An 18,818-nucleotide genomic window follows, 5' to 3' on the forward strand; every position below is an offset into this window, starting at 1 on the left:
ACTGTTAACCTAGCACTACCAAGTCCACCACTAAACCATGTCCATAAGCACCACATCTACATGTCTTTTAAATACCTCCAGGGATGGCGACTCAATTCCCGGGGCAGCCTGTTCCAATGCTTCATAACCCTTTCAGTGAAGTAAAATTTCCTAATATCCAGTCTAAACCTCCCCTGGCACAACCTGAGGCCATTTCCTCTTGTCCTATTACTTGTTACCTGGGAGAAGAGACCGACCCCCACCTCTCTACAACCTCCTCTCAGGTAATTGTGGAGAGCAATAAGGTCTCCCCTCAGCCTCCTTTTCTCCAGGCTAAACAACCCCAGTTCCCTCAGCCACTCCTCACAAGACTTGTTCTCTAGACCCTTCACCAGCTTTGTTGCCCTTCTCTGGACACGCTCCAGCACCTCAAGGTCTCTCTTGTAGTGGGGGGCCCAAAACTGAACACAGTATTTGAGGTGCGGCCTCACCAGTGCTGAGTACAGGGGGATGATCACTTCCCTGGTCCTGCTGGCCACACTATTTCTGATACAAGCCAGGATGCTATTGGCCTTCTTGGCCACCTGGGCTCATATTCAGCCGGCTGTCAACCAACACCCCCAGGTCCTTTTCCATCAGGCAGCTTTCCAGCCACTCTTCCCCAAATCTGTGGAGTTGTGTGGGGTGGTTGTGACCCAAGTGCAGGACCTGACAGCCTTGTTGAACCTCATACAGTTGGCCTCGGCTCATCAATCCAGCCTGTCCAGATCTCTCTGTAGAGCCTTCCTACCCTCAAGCAGATCAACACTCCCACCCAACTTGGTGTCATCTGCAGACTTACTGAGAGTGCACTTGATCCCCTCATCCAGATCATTGATAAAGATATTAAACAGAACTGGCCCCAATACTGAGCCCTGGGGAACACCGCTTGTGACCGGCCACCAACTGGAGTAAACTGCATTCACCACCACTCTTTGGGCCCGGCCATCCAGCCAGTTCTTTACCCAGCGAAGAGTACACCCATCCAAGCCATGAGCAGCCAGTTTCTCCAGGAGAATGCTGTGGGAAATGGTGTCAAAGGCTTTAGTGAAGTCTAGGTAGACAACATCCACAGCCTTCCCCTCATCCACTAAGCAGGTCACCTTGTCATAGAAGGAGATCAGGTTAGTCAAGCAGGACCTGCCTTCCATAAACCCATGCTGGCTGGGCCTGATCCTCTGGTTGTCCTGTATATGCCACATGATGGCACTCAAGATGATCTGCTCCATAACCTTCCCTGGCACTGAGGTCAGGCTGACAGGCCTGTCGTTCCCCAGGTGCTCCTATCAAATGTATTGATACCTACTTCCAATCCTTTACTGCTGCAGCAAAGAAGGATAATATTAGTTGGTTGCATCTTTCTTTGCCATGTACAAAACCTCTGGCTACTCTGACGTATTTAGAAAGACTCACTTGGGAGTACAATCCACAGCAGATGGAAATCCTGCAGTGTCAAGCTGGCAGGCATCAGTAGGTAATTATACCAGGTAGGCAGAATGTGTTACGAAGAAATAGTGTGGCCTTAAGTTCAGTATCAAGCAGATCAAACAAAATGGCAAGAGCAAATGGGGGATAAAAAAAGGCAGCAGAAACATTGTGCAGAACACTGTGTACTATGGTGTGCAGAGCAGCCAGTAGCAGTCCGAGCCAAAGCCTTCCAAGTCTACACCGTGGACACCTGATCTGGATGCTGGAGTGCTGAAGAGGATATGATTTGCCCTGCCTCGGCACCGCCTCTGTTGTGAGGGTGAGAGGAGGACTTCTGGCAGATTTTTACCTTCTATGGCAGAACTGAGCAAAAAGCACTGAAAAAGGGAAAATGGGGCATGTAGGTACATGAAGACTTGATCTGGAAGGATGACTCCCTTTTAGTACAAACTGTAAGGGATTCTTCATCTCCTGTAATCCCTAAAACAGTGCTGGCTGTTCTCCTGGGGTGGCCTCTGGTCCTAATCAAAGATCTGGGTACACACAAAATAATGGCTGTGAAGTTCTCTGGTGTGTAATGCTGCTGGCAGACCCAAGAATTATGTAGTTATCTTTGTGTGTGTGTTTGGGGGCTCACATTTAGTAAGACCTCACTTGGGCCATTATGAATTGATGAACTTCACTGCTTGCTTCCTTGTACATTGTTTTGGTGAGCAACAAGACAGTAGAAGCACTCTGCAAGTTGCTCTCTGAGGAGATGGGATTGTCAGTGCACTGCCTCCCTGCCAAACCAGTGTTTCAGGATTGAATTGAGGTTGTTGAACCAATGCATGTTCTGCATAATTTCACTCTGAGACTTTTTTGTATATTATGGCCTAACTTGCTTCTCCTGCCCTCGCTGACTCATCATGAAACCAGGGATAAATGCAGGGGTTTTAGTACATCTTTTTTTCACGATTATTTTGCTTCACCATGGAAGCTGCCCTCCCTTTTCTTTTTTTCCACTTCTCATCAGGCTTTGCTGCTGCTACTACCAGCATGAGCCTGTTAGACCTGGAAATCCCTCATCTGCTTCTGTGTCCACCTGCTGCAGCTGCTTTCCCCATGTGCAAGGCATGGGCCACGTTCAGACCCCTGTATTTCTTTTCTTGTGTATGGGGCATCATGAGGAGCATATCCCCCATGCAGAGTTGAGCTGCAATTGTTTACCATCTCCAGATGTAAAAAAGGGTGTTTGGGGATTTCCTAGGGCTACAGGAATTCAGCAAAGGAGAAGAGGCAGAAGGGACTCTGTTCTGTGCTCTGCTTTTCCTAATGCAGGCAGCTCTTCTCAGCCTGTCCTCAGCCTTGTTGGGCTCCACAGTAGGTGATAATCCTCTCCATCCTGCCAGGAGAGGAGGAGGGGAGGTGACAGGGAGGTGGCTGTCCTGAGCCAGCCCTTCTGATAGCAGGCAGGGCTGCCGCCAGCGCAGCTCTGCCAGAAGAAGAGGCAGCTGCAGTCCCTGATGGAGGGGCAGGAGCTGGGGGGCGAGGAGCACCAGCCGTCTGCCATGTGCCTGTCGCGGTGGGTGGCAGCTGCATTGCTCCCTTGAATAAAATGCACCTGACTGCAAGTGGAATTATTTGTCAGAAGTAATTATGTTTCTTTGTTTTGATTGCCATCTGCTGGCAGAAGGACATGTTCATAGCCATTTCACACTTGGACCACACAGGTTTTTTTTAACCAAACCTGTGCCACACTCATCATTTTGCATCTGTTTGTGTATTTTGTATATGAATGCTGCAGAAAAGGGGCTGCTTTTGGATGTCTGAATTCATAGAGCTGATGATGCCTGAGGTAAGGCTCACAGCTGTCTACAGGGTTGGGGCTGGAAGAGCAGCAGAGGCACCCAGCTCACCTCCCCAGGCTCTGCTCCTGTCTCAAGCTGGGGTACTGCTTGCTCGCTTTCCCCCTCCAGCAGCCCACAGGCTCTGCCTCTGCTGCTTTTTAACTGCTACTCTGTGACAACAGGTGATCCACTTATTGAAGCAAGAGCAAGTAATCTACCTTGCTGTTGTCTTCTTCGAGCTGGAGAAAAGGGGAAGAGGACATGCACCACAGGAGTCTCTGAACGGGGAGGAGGGGGAGGGGGAGGCAGCGGACACGACATGACTGAAAACAGCATAGGAAAGTAGAGGGCTAAGGAGCAAGTAGGTAGATCACAGGGCTGCGCATTGCATGTGCCCAGGCACGTGCTCACCTGGCAAGTAGATGTGACCTCAGTACAGACGTGCAAGTATTTAGAGTGCAGATACTCAGACACAGTTGCCTGCAATGGGAGGAGGACGAGTAGGCTAAGCAGCCAAAGCTTCCTGGCAGTGCAATCTGCTATACTGTCCCAATACTTGCTCCAAGCCCTCAGTAAATGAGGCTGTACTGACTGTTCAGCCCAGGCTGCCTCACGCATGGTGAGGTTGTTGAGCCACCGTCTGTTCCTGGGTGGTTGCAAAGGATGCCTGCCTGCACTGTCAAGCATTAGTCTCAGGGGTGGCATCCTCGACATTGCGCCTGATAGAAAAGACCAATCTCTCATCAGTATTCCTATGCTCCACTATGAATGCTACAAAATTCATCTGGTCAGAATGTTAAATGCTTAAATTCAGGTGCTGAATTAAGTTATGCCCTGGGAAGTTTCCTGTCTGAAGAAAGATGCTAGTAGCTTCAAAGAAAAATTGATCTGCATTTATTTACCCTCATGCAGGAAGGTATAAAATTCAGCCTAAGTGACAGCAATTCACAAGGAGTTGATACCAACAAGACCTTAAAGTTTTACCTGGAGGAATGGTTGGAAACTGCATCTTTAATACAATCAAGCATCTTGTGTATGGTAAATAAAATTAGATGAGCTTCAACTTCTAATTTTGTTGCTGTCAAGTGTAATGTGTCTGCTTCAACTGAGAAATTATAAATGCAGTTCTTTAATTTCAGCACTATGCAAATAGTATTAGAAGATTACTCCTGATGCTGGAAGATCAGCATCTGCTGGAAGATTAGCATAGGCTGTAAGATCTATTGCTGTGATCCATGATGGCATTTAATACTTCTTATTCTTTTCCATAGATAGACAGAAATGCAAATGCATTTCCCAAAGGCACCTTCCCTAGCACAAGTATTTGTTGTTTGTGCAGAAGCATACAAGGAGGGAGATGGTAAAAGACCATTCACTTATCCAGGAATGTGAAATTAAGCTCCAGGTCTGCAGAACACTGGGGGACCTTTGCTAGACAAAGGTTTAATCCCTTAGACAAAGGTCTATCCCTTAACTAGACAAAGGCTGCATCGTTTTTAATGATCCCCACTGGACAATGCATAGGAGAAGGCACACATCCACCTTCTGCTCCTGCCTGTGTCCTCCTGCCAGACCCACCCCTGCACTTTCTCTCAGGAAGTCGCTAGAGTTCAACATGAGCAAAACCAAGCATTTTTCTTCTACCCTTCTCTTGGAAACGGCTTGAGTCTTATGAATGAAAATTTCCTGAAGCCTGTATAGGAGAGCTTAGGGAAGGTGCATGTGGCTGGGAGGAAAGCATTATAAAGGGTGCCGGGGGCTGTCCACACGGCAGCAGCGCTGCTGCAGGTCTCCATGTGAACCCAAAGGCACACGTTCGCTTGGAGTCCAAGAGCCTGGACGTGTCCTGGCTTCATCTGTAGGCACAGCTTTGCTTCTGAGCTGGCTCATCCAATGTGAGAAAAGGAAAAGAGTAAAAGTTTACCCTAAAAAGTACAATGCTTTACTTCTAGCACTAGTTACTTGGTCAACATCGTGCCTTAGCCCTTCCTGTGCATTGGTCATTGGCATCCCATGTCCTTTGCCAGGAGAAATGCTCTGTTGATAGCAGGCAATTTCTTCCTTCTTGTTCTTGGGAACATTTAGGATGACCTTTGTATGTTTCAACCCCGCACTTGCTAATAGCTTATACTTTCTCCTCTCCTGTGAGTCCACAGGGTTGATTATACCGTGCTTACTCAGGTTTCCTGTTTCTTTGTATACGACATGATTTCTTAGGAAGGGAGAACCACACAACTGCACAAGCTAAACAAAACTTATGCTAAAGGAGTTAGGCGATACCGCAAAAAAAAAAAAAAGCTCAAAACCACAGGACAAGAGCAGACACTGGCCTTTAGACAACTTTGCTGCTGCAGAGAGGACAAACTAGACAGTAGGTGTCTAATCCTATGGTAAGTTGCAGGTGTGGGTGATGCATCTTAACTAATTTTGCATAGATGGCTGAAATCAAGCAAAGATAGTTTCAAGGCCTACAAGACTTGAGGTCTAGTATAGCAAATTGATGTTATAAAGCTTGAGTTCTGTTATGAGTGTGGCTGAGCGACAAGGCTACAATTTCTAGGTGAGAAAAGGCAAGTCCAAGGCCTTTTAAGACATGAAATTTCAGAAATTCTTGTGTGCCAGTGATATGTTTGTGGCGAGCAAACACCCACCTTCCCCTGTAAGGAATTTCCAAGAGTTAGGAGGAATGAAGTCCTTCGAACAACCTACAATACCATGGACTTTGCAACGGGAGGTCAATACTTCTTATTATTTAGATAGCTTCTAAAAAAATCTCAGGTTTGGTACCTTTAGTATAGGTCCTACAGGCCTGTGTCTTTCCTGTATTCAGATGTGTCTGAGATAATGTTTGCCCTTGTTTTACGCATCCAGTTATTGATGCTGAAGCGTTCCGTTTTGGAGCAATGAGCATGAACAAGAAAGCAGCCTGGCGCTCTTGGCAAGAGTGTGCTGAGGCAGAGCCTTGTTTTCAGATATGCAGCTTTCGCAGAATTATCTGCTATGACCTCTCTGCAACTCCAGTGTTGGAGTCATCTGAAATAGTGGTGATTTGTCTATTTTTCTCACTACGGCATTTTTGGAAAGCTGAAGTGGTTCCCTTGGCGCTAAGTATAGCTGCAGTCATACCTCCACTTAGCTTTTTAGCTACAACTCAGGTTTCCGCAGTGAAGACCAGCCTGTGCAGTTGGGTACCTGGCGTGGGCAGATGTGCCTCCTTGGTGATGCGTGGGTGCTGTGCTGCCTTTGCTGCCTGTGCTGTGCCCCCGAGCCGGGCCCAGGGGTGGGTCTGTGGGAGGCCATAAGCCTTCGTGGAGGAGAGAGACGGTTTCTGCGGCATTAGCAATGTGCTGTCTTCCCAGCAGGAGAGTTTAGTAAGAAACTTATGCTTTGCAGTTCTGCTTTTTGCTAAAGGGCAGAATAAATATTGAAGTGCTAGCAAGATCCAGCTGAGCTGTCTGAATAATCCTCTAATAAATTGCATAATAAAGAAGTGAATTCAGTAGGAGATCAGCTGTTTACACTGGTCCGTAATTGATCTCTAGCAAATAACACATCCACTTAGCATCTTTCCTGCTTTCAGATATGCCAATATGGACATTTCAGCCCTAGGGATGTGGAGGATGAGCTGGCACGAGCTGTTTCCCTCCTCTCTACTTGCAACATCATGGTTTGCATAGTCACCAGGATTAGGCGCATCCTGTGTGGTGGGAGCCACTGCTGGCCAATTGAATCACGGGGCTTTGCATGAGCAGCTTGCAGCTACACAGACTGGTGGTTGCAGTGTGCTGGCTGGCAGAAATACCCAGCTAGGCAGAACTGATTGTGCTCCTGCCGCTGCAGACTCAACACCAAAATCTGACAAGGGAGCTGGCTCAGCAGCGCTGCAGGGAGGACTGTTTGCAGGAGCTTGCTCTAGGGCTTTCAGCGGCTGCTGCAGGGAGCAGGGTAGCTCTGGGATGCTGGGTACCTGCTGTGGTCTTGGACCTCTGACTTCAGGGCAGACATTTTGGAAACATGGCATATGACACCTGGGAATCTGCATGCTGATTCCCAGGCCCCCATCCTAGGCCCCCAAGGCCCCCATCCTAGGTCCACCGGCCTTGCAGGGTCTGGGTCCCTGGAACAGGGTCTTGGTGCATTTGCTCTTGTGGCTCCAGGGCAGATCAGACCTTGGGGTTTCTCGAAAGCTCCTTGATACACTGTCTGTGATGGTGTGAGCCTGATGCATTGGAACAATTCACCGTGCAAATGCAGGTTTAATAATTCAGCATCAGAGAAGGGATCTTCTCTGCAGTGGCTCCTGTCATGGCAACGTACCCTTTTGTGCCATGGGGCACAAAAGAGACTGAGTAAAAGGAATTGGGTGCCTTCAGCCAGCCCTCTGGAGACACACGCTCTCCTGCTTCCCTCTGCCATACTTTGTGCTTGGGCAGCAGACCAGAGAAACCAGCCCCTCACTGTGTGTCCTGTAAATCCTGCCCCAAATGTCTTGGGGAGGGAGGTAATCTCTGCCCCTGCTCCTCTTCCTGTCACAGCAGCTACAAAGTGTGGGACACAATGTTCTCCTTATGGTCCAAAGTTGCGCTGCTTAAGTCTTCTACATGCCCTTCTGCAACAGACACATTGCTGCCTAATACAACAGCGCAAGAGGCTCTGCTGTTCAGCCCAGTCCTTCCTTGGCACTGCGGAGGGGCCAGTGCTTCCCACAGCCTCCCCTCCCGCTCCCCCGCATCTGAGGATTGCTCTGAGCCACGGAGCACGGCACCTTTCAAAGCTTCCCACCCTCTGCCTGAGGAGCTGCCCAGCAGCTGAGCCTGAGATCATAAGGTCTGCGCCTAGCACTGAGCATGCTTTGGCCCCAGAACAGTTTTTATGTATGTGCTTTGGAGTCCTGCTGCACGTCTGCATGCAAAGCTTGTTGGGTTGCAAATGATGCAGAGCCCTGGGGCGATGCACCCCGTCAGCGAGGGGTCTGGGTGGTGGGAACTGGCTGGCAGCATCTCCTTTCTGTCATCTGCACAGCACGATCTGCCTCTTCCTCATGCCGGAGCACACAGAGACTTAATTTACTAGCAACCAGATGCGTTGGATATGCAGAGCATGTTGCCATACGCATCGCCAGTTTTACTGCTAGGAAGGCTTTAGTGGCTGTGAAATGAGATAAGCTGAACAGTGTTACGTTGGTATCGGTGGACAAAAGAATCGAAAGTAAGGGTTCTGCATAACAACAACAACAACAAAAAAAGATGTATTAAGTCTGATGATAGGTGGTTCATGAAATAATTAGCGTTTCCAAGTGTGTCCTAATTTCAGACAAAAGTGAAAATACAACAAAATGAACAGAAAATGATGGGTTATGCTTTTGGAACAAGGCACTTTAATTGAGCCAGATGGGCCCAGATGTTTCCTCCCACTCTCTGACTGAAATGATCACCTATTCAGAGCGAAATGTTGTGGGAGAAACTGTAACAAAGATGCAAGAGGAAATTTTCCACAAGCAATGATTACATTAAGGGGACTTCAGGCAGCTCTTAGTGCTCTAGTGAGGCTAATTGTGTATGAAAATAGGCTGACTTAAAGAGGTTGAAGGCTGACTTAAAGAGGTGCTTACTGCTGCTCACACTTCAGTTTGCATTTTGATCCAAGAAAGACTTTATAATCAGTCTCCTCTCTCATCAACTGGCTTTGACTCTAGGTTTCCTTTTGGTCATCTGCTCTTTCTGTTCCTGGTTAATGCAAGCAGACCTCTTCTCTCTGTGTTTCAGCTTTCCTGACAAGTTTGATAACAGTGACTATTTTTTTTCTAATCCATTTTTAGAGTTTCAGTTTGAAGTTGCACCTGAGAGGAATGGTTTTGTATCACTGCAACATTTGACATACTCAACCTAACCAGAGATCTTTGAAGAGTGTCTCACACCGTTAAGGTCTCCCTGCTTCCCTGCACATGCATTTGAAGCTGCCAAGGGGTTATGCGTGCATGGGGAGGTGGGAAGCACGCATGCACTCATACACAGATGTGTCCACAAGAAAAAGTGGAGATTTAAGACTGTAACATTAGGAGTCTGGTAGGTGTTAGGAACATCTTGAGGCCGTCAGGTCTGGAATGGGTCTGGGCATGGGGATGTCTGTCCTGGGTTCTCCCTTGCTAACCAGCATGTGCTGCCTGCTCTCCTCCTCACTCTCTTTATCCATACAGCCTCTGCCCTCTATGCTATTACTGATGCAGTTCTCAGGTAACTGCTGGCCTGGCAACAGTCTTTCCCCTGAAGGTCGCCAGAGTTCCACTCCTTGTGAAGTTCAGCCACTTCTCACATCTCTGAATGGCCTGTGGAACCCAGCCAGCTCTCACAGTGGCCTGGAAATTTCCATCTTCTTCCTCTATCACACTCTGTCCTGAAGAGCTGGCAGAGTCCCCTGCAAGGCCATGTCCCAGCACCGCCCACGGGTTATCAGTACTCCATCTCCACTCCTCTTTGTCACAGCAGGGAGAGAGGAGATGCAGAGAGCAGCCACCCAAGTCATCCCTGCCATCGCCTTGCAGGGAGGGCAGGAAGGACAGGGGAGGGTGTGACTCATGAGAAACAGACACGACTCAGCTCCCTTGTGACTGACTTTTAATTGGAGCTCCTGTAGTATCCTGATGTCCCCAGTTCACCTTGTGAGACTCCTCTGGAGACTGGGCACAGCATCTCCCCCGTCATGTGTCCTCCTGGTTGGATGGAGGTGGGAGCATGCCAGGTGGGCTTCAGCTCTACCTTCCCCTCCTTGGACAATGTGCCACCCTGGAGCTGGGACTGGAGCTGAGGTACTGCCCTGCTCATGTCAGTCCTGGACACTAGCCTCGTGCTGCAGGCAGACAACTTCCTCCCGCCTTGCAAACCACCTGGTGGGTCATTCACCGGGGCAGCCCACAGGGTGTTGCTGGGAAAGAAAAGTAACTAAGACTTTGGCACTAAGAAAGTGTTCTGAAGAAAACCTCCCAGGTCTGGGGCTCAATTCTCCTCTTCCAAATGCTCTCAGAGTTAGGAAAAGGGGCCTCTCCCGCCTGGTCCAGCCTCCAAAGTGCTCCACCACCAGCCTCTGGGTTGGAGCTGTGGCTCTTTGAGTCCCACCACACCCCAAGAAGGAACTGATGGGTCTTGGATGGTATGTGGTGGGTTCTCTGCCTCTTCAGAGGGGTTCACTGGGAGCTGTGTACCCTTTCTCCATGAGCGGCATCTCAATCCAGCTCAGCTGGGAAGGAGGGCAGGGGATCATTGGCAAGTATTACACTAATTAACATTGCAGAGCGGCATTTCTCTCTCAGGTGTGCGTGGCCCTGCTCCTCCACTGCTGGGAACTGGTTCCTGCTAGAGGGTTTTTCCCCAGGCTGGTGGAGCAAAAACCTCTACTGCTTCCTTCTCCTCCCTGCTTGATGAGAGTGTTTAACCCAGGGATTCGGATTTGCTTTACAGCCAAACAGGAGACTGTTCCCTTTGGCTAACCCAGGGCAGCATGTTTCTCACCACTTGCCTAAAATGCTGTTGCAGAATGGCAGGGAAGCAATGTCCGACCTGGTGCTTGAGGTATGGGAAGCCACTGCATCCATCAAACACAACCAGGTTCTTCCTGGGAAGGGATTCTCTAAATGAGAGCAGTGGAGAGCTGGACAGCACAGACTAACAAACATATCTGCAGAGGCTCACTCCTCTTCCAACTTGGCAGCACTCTTCCAAGCTCCTGTTAAGAACTACGGCCAGTTGATGTTCTGGTGCTTTCTATGGGGGCCTGTTTGTAGGTCTCAAATGGTGTAGAGCTGTACTGATAGCATAATAGTCCCTGAGATAAATGGTCTTGTTGTTCCTATTCATCATATAGGAAAAGCTTAAAACTGTTAGACAAGTCTTTAGCTCTGCTCTGGATCCTTGTATGTGGATTAATCACTGGGAGCCCCAGGGAGCAGAGCCAATACTCATGTTCAGTTGTTCCAAGCAACACTACAAGCCAAACAGCTGTTAAAAAAAAATTCTTATGAAGGCAGTAACTCCTCACCACCCCCTCACACCTGTTACCTAGTAGCTTACAAAATCTCCTTTCTGCTGATGGGAATAAAGAGTTTTTGTTTCTCCCTCTTTTTCACTAGGTTTATGGGTAGGAGTTAGTTGCACAGAAACAAAAATCACACAAGTTCCTGGCCTAATCTTGATGTAGGAAGACAGTACCCTACATGACACTCTCCCATCCTGGGTACACCTGCAACAGAGAGCTGATCAGCAAACAGCAGTTGGGAGGGAGGGAGGGAAGGAGATGCAAAGGCTCCCTGTGCATCCCCAGGCAGTATAGCTGCAGAAAAACACAAACCTGCCTTGAAATATGCCTTGGTAGTTGGTTACCTGCAGCTTTCGCTACGACAGGATCTCAGAAGTGCTGAATATTCATTTAGGAAACTGACCTCCAGGGTAACCACCAGCCCTTCCTTAAGCACCTCTGTTATGATGCACAGAAATGTGTGAGCCACAGCTCCTGAATGGAGAGTGCTCCCTGCGTGCACCCTGGGATGTGGGAACATCGTCCCCTCAGCTTTGGCAGTCCAAATGCAACCTTACTGATGATCTGGACAAATTCCCCCTTGTGACCGCATCACAGGCTTTCTTTGGTTTTGTTTTTGTTTTTTTTTATTGGAAATACAGGGCAGTGAGAACATGAGATAAAGACAAACTGCAGTGCTATGAGACACAGCAGTTCCTCAGCAGGCTCACAGAAACTGTCTTAGGAGTGCAAAAGCTATTCTCATGTCTCTGGTTTGTGTTGGTGTTTGAGCATTTAGCATATGAGACACTGCAAGAGTCACTGAACCCCAATCAAATAAAGTAACTTTCAAAAAAAGAGGAACTGCTTGACAATTAATTTGGACACAATGTTTTTTTTCTTGACCAAGGGGTTCAGGCATTTTGAACCCTGGCATTCGGCAGCTCTCACCTGGAGGGACCCCTCTGGGGCATCCTGTAAGTATTTCAGAGAACTCTCTTCAAAGCAACAGTTAATTGCTAAACCAGGCACAGGGGAGTCCAAATATTTATTCAGCCTTAGCTTTGCCCCTTTGAGCGTGACACAGCAGCTCCCCATCGCGAACGCCCGTCCGCTGTCAAGTCAGCAGGACTGCAGCTTGGACTGGGAGTTGTTCATAGAAACCCTGGGAAGCAGCTTTTCCTATACTGGAAATGCCATGCTCTGCTTCCTGGCAGCCTGGAAATGGGCAGGGATGTATCTGCCAGTATCTGTACACTCTAGTTTCTTTCAACGGAAATACATCCCACCACTGTTGGTAAAGGAATCTGGTTGCCTCACTGGCTATAAACACAGGTTTTATTGTTTTGGAAGCAGAAACAAAAATTCTTCAGCAGTCCTTAATTTCCAAAATAATTTTAGTTTTTCATGAAATGTACATGGTCAAATCTTCCTGTGAAAATAGGTGATCTTTGTTTCTGTCCCAGCCTGTCCAGGACGTGCCTTCTCACAAGGGACAGGTGACAGGTAAAGGCAGACAGAAACTTTTTTTTTTTTTAAAAATCACGAGGGCCAAGTCGCTTTAATAAATGTCATCTGGTTACTAGCAATACAGCACTGAGCAAACAGAAGCCACCTATAAATAAATGATGACTAGCTCTTGGCTTGTGAAAGGAAATGCCTGCCTTATCACTGCAGTTGGGATGGCTCCCAATAATGGCTCCAGTTTAGTCCTGGGAGGGCACTTACTGTCAGCATGTGGGATGCTCTCAAAATGAAAATGGCACAGGTTCTCATCTCCATAAGCAGCTGCACCCTGCTCTGCCACCGTGCTCCGCAGAAAGCCACAGCTGTGGCTGTTTGCTGTGGCGAAGCACCTGTCCTGTCCTTGCTGATCCCAATGTGTTGGTGAATCAGGCAGGCAGACTCAGCTGCAAACTGGAAAAACTTGTTTGTGCTGATACAGCCTGTACCGGACTCCACATTACCAGGTAATGTGCAGCTCAGAGGTGTCTGCTTGGTTTTCAGCTGTAATCCTGCAATCTAGTCTCTAGTGCATGGAGCTACTGGCTTGAACGTGCAGTCACCTTAGCGATGGGCTCCCAAAAACGCTGCGTTCTCCCCACCTTTCCTCCCATGTTTCCCTTCACTGTAGAAGCCGGCTCGTGCTGACCCACAGGCCATCTGGGGAAGCCGAGTTTCTGAAGTCTCAGCCCCTTGTATATTTGGGCATCAAACCTGCTTCTGCCACCAGGCACAAGCCCGCCCGCCCTGTGCAGAAAGCAGGCACCTCCAGCGGCTGAGCCCTGGCCTGGCACCAAGTCCCCCCAGTGAACCACAAGGTTGGGTCCCAGGCTAAGGCAGCCACCAGCAACCCTGTGTCATCTTCGGTGAGGGCCTGTCCACACCTACGTAGTTAAAACGGATGTTCTTGTACCACCTGAAACCCAGGCATGGACTGAGCTTTCTTACCTCCAAAGGCCCTGGAGAGGAAATTGGCTTTAAAGGGATGATCAAAGGCTGCCGAGCAGTTAGCACGAGCTGTGTCCGCGAGTGGTACCCACCGCACCCTTTCCTGAGCAGTGGGCTGGGAGAGGGACCATGGGTGTGTCGTCATGGGGTGCCTGCACACCTGCATGTACAGGCTGATGAGGGGCGTCTGCACATGCCCTTTCGAAGGACTTTGCGGGGGCTGGAGGAAGCCCCTTGCAGGTGAGGAGCTCTGCACCGCCTGCCCTGGAGCTGAGGGCGCTCCCTGAGACAAACCCCTTTGGCAGCAGTGTACGTGCCACTCGGTGTCCCACCACCACGGGGACTTCCAGCGCCCAGGAGAAAACACACCACACCTGACTGCCTCTCCCAGAAACACATTTATGAGGGTTCTCCCAAGGAGAAAAACCTCCTCATTCTGGTCACTGCTGCTTCCTGTATTTCGTAAACAACCTTAGTAAGGATGTCACTTGTTTTAGGCATCATGCAGAAATAAGTGAATCGCCTCATGAAAAGTCAGAGAAACCTGTGCCAGCCTGGATCCTCTGTGCAACCACCCCCCACCGCTCCAAACAGATCCTGCTCTAACAATAGCATCCTGTCTTCCTCCTTCTCCCCAGCTAGTGTCAGGTCTAACAGTAACTAGATTTGGGAGTTATGCTGTTCTAATGATATGATAATCCCTACTCCCTCTGCCCTACTTCTAGGCTCTCTGGCATTCAGAAAGGTCAATGGTTTAATTCCTGAAGGAACTGAACATACTTCTTTTGCATCTGAAGAACTGAATGAAAGAGATTATTATTTTTTTGACACTCTATATTGGGTCCCACCTAAAACTTGGTTAGTCTAATTCCCCTGGTATACCTGCATTAAATGGACTTTGCATCTCCAGCAAGCAAAGAAGCTCTACCAGCAAAAGACATTTTTTGCCAGTTGGCATACAGCATCTATCTTGTCTATAGTAACACACCTTTTAAAGAACACTGTTTTGTGAAAACAGAGGATGCATCTATGTGAAAACAGCCAAACACACTGTGGGGGGAGTCAAGCTGTCCAGGGAGCTGACTGCAAGAAGGGAGAGCAATGGACTGTGCAAGAGAGCTCAGGCGTGGGCTTGAGAGCACCTGTGAACAGACCCATAGCTGTGCCTTAGACAAGATGCTGAGAGAAACTTTCCCCAAGGACCTAGGGAGGCTCTGGATGCAGCTGAGGGGGAATTACTGAGTGCTGGGAGGACACGTGTGCCTGCCAGGAACTGCCTGCCCTGCCTGAAAAGTGCTGCAAGCTGGAGGGAATTAATTTACTATGCCTTTATTTCTGTTTCACTGATGATGAGTTTCCTCAAGAGCAGGTTGTCTAGTGCCTGTTCTAACAAAAAGCTGTCCCCAGTAAGGCTCATGACACAGGGCTGCACCATGGCCAGTGTGGCCACAACAGAGAGATGGCCATAACATGACTCATGTTTGTTTGTTCAGACTGAGTGGGAAGATGGAGAAGTGGGGTTCACTCCAGCAGTAATGGTTGGGTGGTTTGTTCTGTTTTTCTTGCATAGATAAAAGGGAAGGAGGTTGGTGCCTACTGTTCTCCCTCCAGACTCAGCAGGCATAACATCAGCTCTGTGGTGACCCTCCATGTCAGGCAGGTTCATGAGGATGCAGAGAACGTGCTGTTGTTTAAGCAGTCTTCCCAGCCCCTGGTCTCTAGATGAGAACTGAGTTCCAGGGCTTAGCTCAAGAGAAGGCAGACTTTGCAAAGGAACTGAAATTAGAAGTAATGTACTGAAAACGAACTGTGTATTGCAGCAGGTGAATTGAAATGAATGCAATATAAATATTAAACAGAATAAATAGCATGTGATGTAAATTCTATAAATATATCAGAAGGGAATAATTGTACTAAACATTTTGAAAGCTTGAAGATGTTAAAATACCACAGATGGGTAGCCAAACATTGCACAGACTTCTGATGCAGCCTAATTTTGTTACTTGGGTTTTACAAGAACTAGCCTGGCTCTCTATCTTGTAGTCAGTTTGAACTAATAGAGAGTAAAACAAAACAAAACAAAACAAAAAGTCTGCATTACTTCTATAGCTTCTTGCTGAAGACCACGTTCTCTGGTTTCTCTTTTCTCTTTGATCCAGCTTAGGCTGAAAGTCTTAACCTAATAGAATCATAGAATCATTTAGGTTGGAAAAGACCTTTAAGATCATGGAGCCCAGCTCATAAGCCTTAAAGAAATCTAAGGCCTCTGAAAGAAATGCAAAAAGTTATTGCCTTTGTTACTTTCCTCCTTCTTTTTGTATATACAACTTCAGGATAAAAGCAGCCACTCTGTGTTGTGTTTGCACAACACCCAGCTCAGCAGATCTGGTCTGTCTCTGGGGTTTCTATGGTCTGCTGAAAAGCCTGCAAACCTTCCCTGCATTCTCCAGGCACCCATCAAGCTTGTGTTCCTGCAAGAGCCCAGACTGGATCTCCAGCTGACTGAAGGCACTACGAGGTGCTTTGCTTCCGCACTCTCCTTTGCCCCATGCCAGTTGTGACAAGACAACTGTCCTTCCAAGAGATCTCCGCTCCCATTTGTGTCAGCTGCACCAGCCTGGAAAACAAGCATATTCCTGCTGCTTGTATAAACAGCTATATGCTGGTGCTTGCTGTGTCCCATCTCTATATAGGGTGACACACTGATGTAAACACCTGTGCTTTGTCCAAGAAGTGGACCACCTTCATTGCAGTGACTCCCAGCAGTGACAAAATAGTGCAGGATTTCTAGCAGAATCTTGCTCTCATCAAAAAAGGTACCTGTCAGCTGCTGCCGTTTCACTGCAGTCCTTAAGCAAAATCTCAGGGACTCATTTGAAAATATTTGGTTTAAATGGGGAAACACTGTGCTCTGGAGGCTTTGTAAAATAAGCTCCTGTTTGGTAGCATAATAAAATGGGAAGGTCTGAAAGCATTTCTCCCTTGGTGCTATGTCATACTGTTCTTTCCTTGATTTCCATGTAGTCTCCTGTTGCCTACAAACTTCAAATGAAAAAATTCTTTGTATTGAGAAAATATAACAGGGCTGCTGCTTGACTACTGCTCTTGCATTTAGAGGTATGTTGGTGTCCCCTTCCTGGAGTAGTCCTGGCTGTTAAGGCAGCAGTGTGCACCGGTCAGTGCCTGACCCTGAGACTGGCCCCATGCAAATAATAGAAACATCCCACAGAATAAAGTTCTGCTCATTCTGAGTGGGAAAAGCAGGTCCTTGGTTAACTTTACTGCCTTTTTCTCATCCTATTCTTACGGCAGCAGTCCCCAGATGGCACTGTTTGGCCATTTTATGTGTTTTTTTCTTGTTTGCCTTTTTTTTTTTTTTTAAGTTCATCAGCAGTGTACAGTATTTGAGGAAATGCTATATTCTTCCATATAGAAGGAAGGGCTGCTTCCTAGGAACCATGGCTTGGTGACAGGATTAATTATTTCTTCATGTTTTTGGAGCCCTCCCCAGAGAAATGGCTTCGTTCTTTTTTGACTGTCAGTGTTTCACAATGCTCTGCTGTCCCCAAACCCTGTCCTCCCATGACAGATCTTCTCTTCTCTCACCTTTGAATATTCTTCAAGTATTGCAGGCAGCAAGAAGCTGATAGCAAGACACTACTGTATCTGGATAGAGGGTATATCCTGAAGCATCATACTCACAACCTGGTATCGTTCTTTGCAGCTCTAGAATTCCATACTTCTACTGTCAAGTGTGTTTGTGTTCCGTTCCCTTTTTTGATGTCTTTTTTATGACTGCTTCCATTGTTAACTCATACTTCAACTACTTAAAGAAAACCAAGACGACTTCGATACATTTTTCTCCAGATAGAGTCACAAGCTAATAAGGGACCTCTAAGCTGTTAATAACTACTAAGATTGCAGTTTGAGGAAAAGCCAAAGAATAATTTTTGTTGTTGCATTCAGTACTCAGGAAAGGGATACAGGACCAGATAGAAACAGGGTAACATGATGGACAGAAATGTTCAGGGATAGAAGCATAGTGGCGGTGAAACCTGTTCGCAGGTGGAGAGGATTACGTTCCTCATCTAGTAAGGGAAATGGTGAGGTTCAGAAAGAAAGAAGATGTCTATTCAGTAAAGTCATGTTAAAACAACAAAATGAGGAAGACAGACTTACTGTTACTTGGTTTGGGATGCTGAGGAATGGCTGATGCAGAGAAGAAAGGACAGAGGCGGTAGGTGCTGACTGCAACAGCCCATTCAGAGACAGGACTGACCTGTGATGTCCTATGGGTCATAACTTGTTTACATTTTTACTAATGATTTTTGGCACAAGAATTAGAACTGGAATATTTGAGGAGATAAGAGCGATGATACAGCATGAGTTTCAGTAACCTGAAGTGGTAAGATTATGCTCTTGAGAACCAGCAGCCAGCATCTTTGTTATCACCTGGGAAGAGGTCAGAGGTGGTGTAGGAGAAATGAAACATGTGAGGGCACGCCAGGTTACAAGATGATCAGACTACTGGTGGGGCACAACTGTGGAGAAGCTCTTCAGCTATGTCATGGCCATTGCCAGCAGAGAGGAAAGAGACTCTCAGAGTCACAAGTGACCTATTGAGGCCTCCTTTGAAATGCTGTGCGCAGCGCTGGTCACTTGCAATATCGGAATGAGGCCCAGCGTGACAAATTACAATCTTGGCGGGAGCAGCACAGTCAAAAGGGGTGCAATGACAGTGTCCTCTACAAAGTCATCAGTGCAGAGGGATGGAAAGCCAGCTGGGAGTGAGAGCAGCTAAGCTGGATGACATGCAGTGCTGGCACATGAACAAGGGATCACCAATATGTTGAGGTGGAAATTAGCAGCTTTCTAGCAACTGCCAGTCATCTTTATGGAGCAGCCTAAGAAGCCTGAATAACAGCAAGGTGGAGTGTGACAGGTTTATGGAAGACAGCAGATGATGGGAAAGGGATAGTTTCAGTGGCTGAGGGGTGCCCTCTTCATCTACTTTCCTGTGCCATTTTGCTCGAAAAAAGAGATGTGATTTGTCATAATTAGTTCTTCCGTGTAGAGTTGTATCAG

Source organism: Ciconia boyciana, chromosome 4, assembly GCF_034638445.1.
Source record: "Ciconia boyciana chromosome 4, ASM3463844v1, whole genome shotgun sequence".
In the NCBI taxonomy this organism is placed as follows: Eukaryota; Metazoa; Chordata; class Aves; order Ciconiiformes; family Ciconiidae; genus Ciconia; species Ciconia boyciana.